The sequence below is a fragment of the Solanum lycopersicum genome, chromosome 2, assembly GCF_036512215.1.
Source record: "Solanum lycopersicum chromosome 2, SLM_r2.1".
Taxonomy (NCBI): Eukaryota; Viridiplantae; Streptophyta; class Magnoliopsida; order Solanales; family Solanaceae; genus Solanum; species Solanum lycopersicum.
In genome coordinates, this window is record NC_090801.1 from 31,036,243 (window position 1) to 31,049,175 (window position 12,933).

General features: G+C 34.6%; 1 pseudogene; it reads right to left on the bottom strand.

Annotated features, from left to right (window-relative positions):
• Positions 1 to 1,109: 1,109 nt before the first annotated feature.
• On the bottom strand, positions 1,110 to 5,770 carry LOC101246875 (putative disease resistance protein RGA4; annotated as a pseudogene).
• Positions 5,771 to 12,933: the final 7,163 nt, after the last annotated feature.

The following is a 12,933-nucleotide window of genomic DNA, read 5'->3' on the forward strand; positions in this document are numbered from 1 at the left end:
TTTGTTTTTCAAAAAAAAAAGTTTGCCCCTCCCTATAGGCACCGCCCCCCCCTTCTCGCCCTGCCACCAATCTAACCCTAAAAAAATTGAAAAACAAAAAAAAATGTTTTTTTTTCTAAAAAAAAAAAATAACCCCTCCTCCGGGCACCCCCTCCACCAACCTACCCCTAAAAAATTTTTGTTTTTCAAAAATTAAACTAAATAGTTTTTCAAAAAAAAAAAATTATCCCCCCAACCTACCCCAAAAAAATTTTTGTTTTCCGAAGACTAAAAAAAACCTTACCCCCGACTCATAAATTTTTTTATTTTTCAAAAAATATAATTATTTCATTTCTCACTTGTAGAGGCATAATATGGATTATCATGTTGACCCTTTTTGTCCATATTTGTATGAGATTAAATAGGTTGGAGACCATATCAACCCATTTAAGAAAAGGAAAGAAAATATGAGTGATCTATTTAATTTAATATGTGCAAGATGGTTTCATTTCACTTATATGGGCTGAAAAAATTGTCGCCCCTAGGTAGGGGTATGGTGGTGGTTTGGGTAGGGATAAAAATATATTTGAAATTTCAAAAATAAGAAAACTTAAAAATTAATTTATTTATTTTTTTGGAATGGGGCGGGTCGGGTGGTATGAGTAGGGTAAAAAAAATTAAAGGATAAAGTAGTGTTTTGAAAAATGTTTACCGTAATTTTGGAAGGTAAGCCATTTTCTTGAAACTTGAGAAAAATGAGTTGATTTGAAAAATATTTTCGAAACATTTTAAGTCAACCAAACATGAGAAAATCATTTTCCTCCATACCAAACACACCCTCTATCTCATACTAGTTGGCCACCTTATTAGACATGCATGTCTCAAATTACTTGTTTGCTTACTAAATAAAGATTAAATTGTTCTAGTATTCATGGTAATGTTCCGTTATTGTAACAATGAATATGATCTGTTATTTCTATCTGTTGGCTTTCTATATCAACATATGCATGACATGTGTTTACGAATAATTTTCAAAAATGTAACTCAATACTAGCTGACCCTGTCATTGTAATGGACACGAACCTACCTTTTCCCAAAATGTCCACTGCCAAAGTGGTTATCCACCTCTGTTAGAAGATAATTAGAACTAATTTAGAGAATAGAATTCACATCATATAAGTAATAATACAAATACAATAAGACTAACGAATATCCAGATTTGGAATGTGAGCAGTTTTGTGACATTCTTCTCCTATTTCTGCATCACAATGCTTTCCCACATCTGCACAATCAATAACTCCTAAATTTGTCAGGGCTGTTAGGTGACGCAATTCCTCGGGTAAACATTTTAGCATTTTACAGTGCTCAACAAATAACTCTGCGAGTGAAGTTCAACCTTTAACCCCTTCCTCGGGATGACTCTCTAGTGCGTCACAATAGTAAATTGTCAAACTCTGCAAAGCATTGAGACTAGCCAGGATGGTAGGAAGCTCTTTGAGATTCTTGTAGTAAGAGATGGTCAAGTATTTGAGATTTGCAAGGCTTTTGAATATCTCTTCTGGGAGTGATCTCGCTTGGCTGTTAGCACCAACACGGAGGGAAGTAAGACTGCTAAAATTAGATATAGTGCTCAAACCTGTTGCATGTGTGCCGCCATGAACTTCTGATTTTTTGACAGATGAAAGAGTTGGAAAAACAAACATAGGGCAATATAGAATCTCCATCTCTTCAAGCATGGGGAATTTCTCTCCACCCTCCTTTTTCACCAATCCTTTCAAATTGTCAAAGAACCAAATACAAAGTCTTTTCAGGGATGGAAATCTTCTTCTTGTAGGGAATCTAGAATGATCATCCTCCTCCTCAAAATACTCAACCTCCGCAGACCCGTATTGTAACTCTAGACTTTCTAACAAGGCATCTCCAAAAAGGGTGGTAAGCACAAGCAGTTTTTGGAGCTTGTAATTCTAATAGACACGACCTTCTCCAAAACTGAACGATTTATCCAGCTTGGAAAACAGAATCCCCCAAAGGCAATGATTTCTAAATTTTTCAGACTGGGGTATGGTTTGAGGGCTTCAAGCACTTTAACTTCTTTTGATCCATATCTGTGTGGTCTGTCGATGTCCCAACTCATGCTTAAAGAATGCGGATTTGCTTTAACAGATAAATTGGCTTCTTTTGCATCCTTATCATTTTTCACTCTATCAAGATATGTGATTGAAATTGATCCATAAAGATTTAGATTTTTTAGTTCACCAGGTTGATAACCCTTCTTGCTTCCAACAACAAAGCAACCTAGAGTCTTAAGGCCTGTCAACAATCCTATCCTTTGTGGAGTAGAAGTCAATGGACAGCCATCAAGTACAAGATTTTGGAGACTACCAAGCTTACTTGTTTGTTTTGGCAAACAATAAAGTGAGTAGAAGTTATGTAGATCAAGATTCTACAGATTTTGAAGCTTGCATAACCTCTCTGGAAGACTACGAAGTTATTGTGAGGAAGGTTCAAGTATCTTAAATGTAATAGATCTCCAATGGAATAAGGTCATTGCTTAAGTTTTGAGAAACTTAGCTTAATCACCCTTAATGAGACAAACTCTTTCAAGAGCGAAGGAAAGTAAGACGACACCACTTCAGTGAAACCACTGGACATCATATGTGTGTAGCTTTTCACATTTATTTCACAGATATTGCTGCTTGATATGCTTGCTGAACAGAGATGTAGCAAAATCATGAATGAGATCATGCATCTTGAAATAAGTTCTACCAGATTTTACTTCGATCTCTTGGAGGAAAGACCTTAAGTATAATTCGCTCCATACTTCATTACCCACATCCTCTAGCTCCAAGTTTCCTTTTGATAAAAGAAAAACCACGTGCCATCCAGAGAGTGATGAGATTTTCCTTTATCATTTTGGTGTCCTTTGGGAATAATGCACAATATGCAAAGTATTGTCTCAAATCAATTGGAAGGTGATGATAACTAAGTCTCAGAGCAGGAAAAATAGAACTTTCATCTTGAGGAAGACTCCAAATCTCATTATCTCTCACATGTTACCATTCACTTTCTTCTCTCTTGAAGTGTAAAAGACCACCAAGAGTCTTGGCTGCTAAAGGTACACACACCGCCACATTTCTTCATAATCTCCTTTCCAATGGACACTAGATTAGGATCTGCTTCTCTTTGTTGCCCACATGTGCGTTGCAGAAACAGAAATAAACAACATGTGGAGATAAATTTGATAAATGATATCGTTGCAATGTTCCCATAATTGACCCAACCTTTTCAAGACGAGTAGTAACTAGAATAGAAGCACCTCTTGGTCCAACCTTTAAGATTGCTCTTAACTTTGGCCACCTTTCTAGATCATCATTCCAAACATCTTCTAAAACAAGCAAGTATCGTTTTCCATTCAATAACTCCTGAACCTTCTTCTGGAATGAAGCCAAGTCCTCGACATCAGGAGAATTTCTTTCAATATTTCCTATAATTGTCTTAATCAACCTTTTCTCAATAAAATCATCTGAGACACAAACCCATATTTTGGGATTGAAATGCTTTGTCACTCTCTCATCATTGAAGGTCATTTGAGCTAGTGTTGTCTTTCCTAGTCCCCCCATATCAATTATAGGGAAACCTGAAGTTCTTGGACAACATTAACATTGCTTATCAGAATTTTCACTATCTCATCCTCCTCTTTGTCCCTTCCATTATACTTTTGGTTCAGTTTAAAAAAAACCTGCTCCAGGTAGTGTGGACACAAAAGATTTGTTACAATTAAGCTTAGTAGAATGAGTCAGCAAGAAATATTGAACACTTCTTCAAAATAAAGAGACAAACAATCATGTAGACAGGATTGGCAGATGGGGTGGTGCAGAAAAAACCCACACAAACCCGCAAAAGATTTTAACCACCCAACCTTGCAAAATTTGTTGTTTTCGACCCGCCAAACCTCAACACGCATAATTTTCTATTTATTATTAAATAAATTGCTAGATACTATCCATGTTATCGAAATCCTTCCCAGCACACTATTTCCTCCTACTTCCATAACAATTGTTTTTACAGTTCAGACTTTTTCATAAATCACAAATTTTAAAAGAAAAGAAAATTAGAAGGTAAATTCGATAGAGAAAACATCTAGATAAATGTAAATGCAGAATGAATCCATACCCCTTGCATTGTTTAGTGCCACATAAATTCACACTTTCAATAGCTGATCCAGGCTAAGTTTGACTAGAAGAATCTTTTGGACAGAATGATATAGAATTGCATTATAATTTAACTCCATAAGTCAAAAGTGTGTCGTTTAAACTAACATCCATAACCCCAACTTTTTTTTGCACAAGTATTCGTGTGTACAAGCTTAAATATCTATTTGTGCAAACCTAAAATTGGAGGACACAAATTCCATCAAAGACCAAGTTAAAAGCACCATTAACATAAAGATGTGGTGACAAATTGAATCTAAACTGAGCTATTAATTAGTAGTCACACCTGTTTCATGCGTAGAGGTGGCTTGTCTCTCTATAATATTTTCAGGGAGATGAAACTTGCTTCTTTCCTCAGCAATTGCATCTAGTTTCTCCATTATATCTTTCATCATTTTGACAATTTTGTGATGGAAATTTATAATCCCTGGATGATAAAAACACAAATCGAGATTGCTTGAATTTAGTTTCCTCATTTTTACATCCTCCCAATATGTCATCAACTTCATAGGCCACAAATTGAGTTTCTGCAACCAATTCTCAATTGTCTTGTCCTTCAATTGCTTCTTTAAGCATCTTGAAACACAATTTGAATTGTGGGAAAACTCACTTGATAGCTTTTCATATTCCTTTTCAAAATCGAAAAGCGATACAAATTTATCTCTGATGAACGAAACAAGAATTTCTAGAAGAACTTGAAGGAAAGCTTCCGCTATGTATTGAATTCTATATGAAATTTCGAGCACTCTGCAGATATACTTTTAGTACTTGAGCAGCTTGGGAATTTTATAATTCATGTAATCTGCAAATGACAAGACTTTTCTGCCAAATGGAGGCTTCATTCTCTCAAATTGTCAACTTTGATGTGCTAAAAGGCCACCATATGACAAAGACATATCATCTCCTCCACTCAAAAAATGAGTGGAACAGATTGATTTTTTATGCCAAGTGAGTAAGAAGAGAAATTTAAGGGAAAGGTGTCAAATAAGTTTTTGTTTTTGGTGTTAGATTGACAAAAAGTTGGTCAAATCCTCTTTATAATGTAATTAACTAATTATGGGATCAAATTAATATTTTCAGAACTTTCTAATCTTTCATAAAATACAAAAAAAAACACTTTTATAATTCAAACCAAATCATTTAAAAAGAAAAATCTTTTCATCTTCTCTCCTCTCTTCTCTCTCATCTTTTCTTCTTCCCGTGGGTGATTGTTCATCTTCTTCCTTAGAAATTCGGAAATTCGTCGTTACTCTTCCTCTGCAATTGTTACTCTTCCTCTCCCGTCCTTCCTTACTCTCTCATCTTTCTGAATTATAATCGTGTCGACTAAAAATGGGTAAGTTGTTTTTTTGAAATACTTTACAATTTTTGAAGTTTTTTTCTTGGATTAATGAACAATAAAATGTTATGTAGGTGTAAAACATGAATAATCAACTTAATGGTGTGTATTATTGGTCTTTTTTTTTTTGAAAGAAAATCAGTCAACTCAACAAAACCTTATTTTGAGAAAATGTATCTGTAATGTTATCATGCAGTGAAAGGTCATTTTTTGTTGGTGTTGTTGTTCTTTTTTTGGCCATTTTGTTGATATGATTGTAGAAACAGTGTTGTTCAGGCATCCAAAATATATTTAGCGTATGTTGCCACATTTTAGTGATATGTTGATCTTCTGTTGCCACATAAAGTTCAAATGTTGCAATAATTTGTATAGATGTGTCAACATATGACGCATCTGTTGCTACATAAGATGTATATTTTGCGCAACAGCAAGTACATATGTGGCAACATAATTGCTCAAAACTTGAATTTGATGAACTTTATTTAGTAGTTGCATTTCCAATGAATAAGGACTAGTTCTACGTAATGTCTCAACCCAATAGGTGCTGGAATGATGAGGTAAATTCATGCCCACTTTTATATGTAATTTTTAGTACATGAATATATACAATTAAGTTGATACACTTGTTTGATGCATGTGTGCAGTATGTGGATGTCATATTTTACTATTTGTGTAAGAAGTCGAAGCAAAAGATTCAGTCTATATATCAATATACCACCACTAGTTGTTTTTTTCAAAACATACATTGACAATTCTAGTGAATATGAGGATAAAATCATTGACATAATTAAAGGGTATGCTATACCTTATGGAATGCCTTGGCACTTGAAGGATGATGTTAATGTCACCATAAATAATAATGGGGAATTCCATTGGATCTTGGCAGTCGTTGCATTGAAGGAACAGTGCATAAAAGTGTATGATTCCATGTCCTCAAATAGGTCTAATATAAAACTATACTCTAAGATTCAAAAGATGGCTACAATGTTGCCAAAGTACCTTGAGTTGAGTGGATTTTTTAAGCAAAATGAGCGAACCAACTGGTCAGTTCTTAAATGTTACCAAGGAAAGAACAAATCTCACCCATTTGAAGTTATTCATGTTACTGTATTGCCCAACAAGAAAGCAGTAGTCTGTAAATATCACAATATTATTTTGTCTTGCGACTATCGTAGTGTGATGTTATTATATTTTCTGATTGATGATATACCATGCAGAGATTGTGAAATTTTTATTGTTGCATATGCTGAGTATTTAAGTGATGGATTACAAGTACCATCATGTGGAATTAGTGTTGACACCGTTCGCTTGAGATATGCTTCACTCCTATGGAATTATGGGATTGTAAAGGCTCGAAATGGTTATGTTAGTGACAATGAAGACACATATATGCGTAGAACTAAAAAAAAGCTAAGAACAATGAAAATATTGTGTTTACAACCATTGATTAGATAGGTGGTTATGTATTAAAATGTTTTTTTTATGATTATTTCGATTTTGTTTGAACAAATGTCAATTATAATGGAAAGGATCAAAATTATATATGTCAACAGAGTGAATAATTTGTAGCAACAGATAGCATATGCATCACAACATATGTAATTTCTGTAGTAATAAATACGACAAAATTATACGTGGCAACAGATCGTATATATGTAGCAACATATAGTATATATGTGGCAACGCATGTCACTGTTTGAATTGTCCTAATTAAAAATAAATAAACGACTTGAATTATCATTTTCCCTCGCTCCTCTCACCTTTCTCCTCTCTCATCTGTTCTATAAATGTGTCATTTCATATTGCAAGATTTATTTATAAAAAATAATTTTAGTTTTCTCCTCTCTCTTTGCCACTACAGTACACTTATCCGATCATTCTCTTCTCTTTCTTCTCTTTCTTCTTTCAAAGATCATCTTCTACAGCAAAGGCGGTGTTGTGTTGTCCTCATAATTTCTACTTTATCGTGATATATATCTTATCAGGTAATATTTAATTAGGGTTTGAAATGCATTTGCTTGCTTTTCTCCTTATTGCCCTGTTTTGACTTATGGTTGTAGCTCATTTTGGGGCTTTCAAATATTTTATTTTTGTGGTTGCAGATACAGATATAATGGATCCTGTCAAAAGAAAACTTGACATTGATACATCTGAGCAAACAAAGATCCAGAAGAAGGCTGGGTCAAAAATTGATAGGAAGAGGAACGAAAATACTACAGTTTTAGAAAATCTTGCAGCTGAAGCAGTTTATTCTTCTCAAGAAGAAGTAGAATTTTGTCAAAAGGAATATGAACAAATACAAGTAGTGGAGGAAGAAGATGGAAAACAAGAAGAAGTTGAGGAACTAGGGAAAATAAATGAAGTTCAGAAATAAGAAGGGAAAAATACAGAAGTAGTAGTTGTGGCACAACAAGAAAAGATAAATTAAGTTCATAAAGACATCAATGCTAGTGGTCATGATGGAATTAAAATCATCAATGTAGACACTTCTCATGTGCATTTGCAGCCTGATACTAATGGTGACAGCATCATTAGGTCAGTCCTGGGAAGACCTTTCGTCAAATTCAGGGATATTCTCTAGATAAATTAGTTGGAAGATTTTTTTTCAGAATACGTTCAAGAGCTTCAGCGGCCTTTGGTGCCAAATCTCTTATTTGATTGAAATGGTCATTGAACTCACATATATCGTAAATGGGACACTACCTTTGAATTGTGAAAGTTATTTCAAATATTTTGCCCAAAGTGTCTCATGCAACAACCATAATGAGATGCAGGGTAGATTCTCGAAACCATCTTTTGAATACTTGGATGCCTATCAGAGATAATGCATCACTCATCAGTATCATCTACAAAACTTCTCATATTTTGAAAAAAAATATTTATATGAGGCATCGCATTCCTTGTCCACGACACAGAAAGCAGTGGAAATATATGATTCTCGGCATCTTGTACCACCGTCGATAGCAGAACTCCTCCATACTTTCTCCTTAGGAATGTGCAATCAATGGCTATTACTTTTCTAATTTCTTTAAAACCAATTATCCAAGCAGCATATGATACAAAGAAGTACTGGAACCTCCTATTTCCATCGAGCGACAATATCGTCTTGCTTCCTGGATTCGCAACTTCAAGCAGTACGCATTAAGCACTGCGTACCAGTGCTCATGTGTTCCCCAAACATTAGACTTAGAATGTTCCATGCCCTTATAAATCTTCCAATAGCTCACCTTACAACCCAGTTCTATGCGGTGTTGATTTGACATGTCTCTTGTGGATGGGTCTTTACCATTGGGAAACCTATTTTCAAAGTACTTACCTATGACTTTTGTCGTGGCGTGGGGATTATGGCTTGTAAGATGCTCTGAACCACACGTATGATACTTTTCATAGATTCTAATGGAAAATCTGTCACTACTTGTAAATTTCATAGCCCTCATCCACCAATTGAAATCTGGATATGAACATTTAAAGGAAAACACATCACGAGAATTGATCACCTTTTTCAATCTAAAATCTTTTTTCAAGCAAGCAATTTTCAATGAATTTGCCAGTTCGTGCTTGTTTTTGAATGTCATTCCCATATAAAATCCTGTTTCATCATCTCTAATATTATTCATATGTGAAGTTTGAGAAGCACATAGATTGTTGTTGCCAATTACAGGTGTGGGAGGAAATTTGCTCTCAAGGTCCGACCCTTCAGCTTGAGCTTCACGTTCACCTTAACCTTAACCTTAACCTTCATCTGTTCCAATTTCATCATCAGGATTATTCATGTCCGCAGGATGAAATCCATCATTAAACATATCTTGTTGTCCTTGGTCTATATTATGATCCCCTCGATAGGAGTTTCTTCCACGTAGACTCTGAATATTGGCGGTTTCTGTGTTCCCCCCAAATAAACACTCAAACTAGATTGTTAAGTTATTCTAAAAGGTAAAACCTTCTCATTATGAAAAAATGGGAAATGTAACTCATGACAATATCGTGCGGTTTACAATTGTATCCAGACTTTTGCACGACTAAATTGAAGAACTCATCATACAAAATGTTTCTTTCGACATACATCCCTACTGAACTGGCTCCTCGGTTTTTTACTATCCTCCCAATGCCATATGAATCGATTTCTCTTCTTGACCCATTCACCTCGACAATCAATCCCTACAAATAATGACACTGTACCTGAAGAAAATATATATAAAAAAAATAATTACTAATTATGAATAATAAGCATATGTAGCAAAATATGACTATTTTGTGGAGATATTTGAGTCATATGTTGCTACATATGATTGTTCTGTTGTGTAAGATAAATCACATATTGCTACATTTTTAAGTTATATCATATGTAGCAACATATGACTATTCTGTTGCGAGATGTAAGTCATATGTTGCTACATATGACTGTTCTGTTGTGAAAAATAAATCACTTGTTGCTACATTTTTTAGTTATATCATATGTAGCATCATATGACTATTTTGTTGCGAGATGTAAGTCATATGTTTCTACATATGACTGTTCTGTTGTGAAAATAAATCACATGTTGCTACATATGACTATTTTGTTGCGAGATGTAAGTCATTTATTGCTACATATGACTGTTCTGTTGTGAAAATAAATCACATGTTGCTACATATGACTATAATATGTTATAATAGTCAACTATTGCAACATATGTAACAATATGTTGGAAATGCGAATGCGAATTATAGAAAAAAATTACAGGTACCCAGATTAGATGATAACGAATTGATTTTGAATAACTATTAATTGTACTTACTAGAAACAATGGTGTATAACGCTTATGCAGTATTCCAATTGAAACAAAACAAAATTTGGTCCACCGTTACAAATTAGGTAAAAAATGGATTCAAGAATAAGAAAGCACGAGCACTACCAGCGAAGACCCGCAGTGTACGAAAATAAGAAGAAGAAGAGGAATATGAAGTGAGCAGGAAGAAAGGAAAGTAAGCAAGCAAAGACAAGAGAAGAAGAAGAAGAAGAAGAAGAAGAAGAAGAAGAAGACGAATACGACGGCTGGAGACGGGGGGAAAAAGCTTTTACTTTCCTCTCTTGGCTTGATATTTTCCAACCAAAATTTATGTTTGGTATAGTCAATTTACCATTTTACCCCTCATTTAATTCCCACCATAAGTTGGTTAAATTAGGTATTATGAAATTACCCTTTTACCCTTCATTGAATTCAGTGGACCAAACTATCAACTTATAAACTTGAGGGCAACTCCACAATCCTTCACATAATTGTCACCTACACCTAATACTTAAGACTTATGTCACCACCCATTTATTTTGAAACCTTAATGTCACTTTTTTTTAAAATCCCGAGTAAGAACTATGTGGGAAGGTTTATTCAACTTTATATGGGGTGGGACCCACATTGGGATGACTATTGAATGGATTGAGACAAATTAGGTTGAACATTGTCACGCTCCGAACCTACAAACTTGATGTTGCCAGCACTCGAGAATAATTTCTGATTTCCAAGCGAACTATTGGTATGACTTACTGTTTAGAGGAAGAGTTACTCAAGTATAAAGAAACTTTAAATAGAGAATTTAAAACTTTCAAAATTCAGAAAATGCTTAACTCAAACTGTCTAAAAATATTCAAATGAAAATATAATAAAATTTTGCAAAACAGTCTCAAAATATCTCAAACAAAATGAAAATATTGAGAGACTCCTCAACTCTAACTCTGACGAGTCGTCAACCGCTTCACGGGCCATTAAAAAACCATCACACCCTATCTATTGGGTCGATCATGTTTCCCTTCCGGACATGGCTTGATCAAATCGAGCATCACTTTCTACTCCAGACTCACAATTAGGAAAACTCGATGACATTGAATATATGACTCAAACGCCTTTTATTTGATAGGTCATAGGCCACCTAATTCTTTTTGTGCTGAGAGATATGATGGTTAAAAATTAACCCAAAACTCAAAGTTACAATCTGATGGATGACTTGTATGGACCACTAAACGAAATGTACATGTCACCATGGTTCATTTAGTCGTTTAGGTGACTTTCACATTGTTTGCCTCAGTTATGATGCCCAAGACAGGTTGTGGTCCCCTAAATGAGTCGTCAGAGCTCTCGTGAATGGTCCATGGTCCATTTTGGGTTTGTTAACTTGCGCATATACCCTTTTTAACCACTTCTTCAAGTAAGGTGTTCCAATATCTTTCCATTTGAAACATTCTTCCTCAAATGAGGCCAAACTAAACATGCAAAGGGTAAGAAAATATCTAACAACCCACAAAGTACAAAACGTACAAACAATCAGCAATGGACATTCATCAAAAATCCCACATACCACGCCCCAAATAAAAAAAACATTCATATTTTTAATTTTCTTTAAAAAATTCACCAAAACATTCTCATATTTTCTTCTTCTCATTACTAATTTCATATAAACACAATACATATACCATCACGTACAATCTACAAAAGCTTTTTGAGAATTCTAATTTAGATTCGGTCAAGATATTGTGGTACTCAATTGTCACACCTCGACACTACACATCGGATGGGCTGATACTCGAAGATCATTTTTGGCCTCGAGTGAACCCTTGGCGTGACTTACTTAACTCAGTGGAAGATTCTAACATTGTTACAATGATCAAAGGACTTACTCAAATAACTAAATAACATAACTTAGAATGTTAAAAGAAATAACATTCAATTTGGACAAAACTGGAAACCCAAGTCTTTAACATAGAATAATAATGTAAAGACAAATAAACAACTCAGAAGCCTCTAAACAACTGAGTTGGATGTTGGGACATTACCCACAACATGCTAATGAACTAGACTAGAAAGCAAATAAATGGGTCCTCCTGAAGGCGAGGAGGCTCACCAAAAGACTCTGAGTGCTCAAGCTGGATCAACGAGGTGATGGATGTTGATCCTGGTTACCCGCGTCTGCATCATAATACAATAAATGCCAACTTACATCAATACATTCAATGTATGAGTATGCAAGTTGGAATGCTAACAAACATAGGTTCGAAAGAGATTATGAAATAAACACTTACTTTGGTTCTTCTCAACTCATGGATACTCAACTCAATATGAAGTAGTAAAACACATGTGATATATATATATATAAATCAATTGAAAATAAATCTTATTTCGTTAAAGATAAAACAATAACAAACTTTAACTTTACTCATTTAAAAGTAATTTAACTTCTGTGGAGATTCTCTAACCAACAACCATCACTATGAGTCAGCGCGATAGTACAACGTTTTACCCCACTTTGCCAGGGACCATCCTATACATTGTCATCCGTATAAGACCTCACTTAACTTAGTAGATCCACTAGCTTAACTTAAGTGATCATCTAAAAAGTATGATTCTTTAATACCATTGATGGCTACATGGT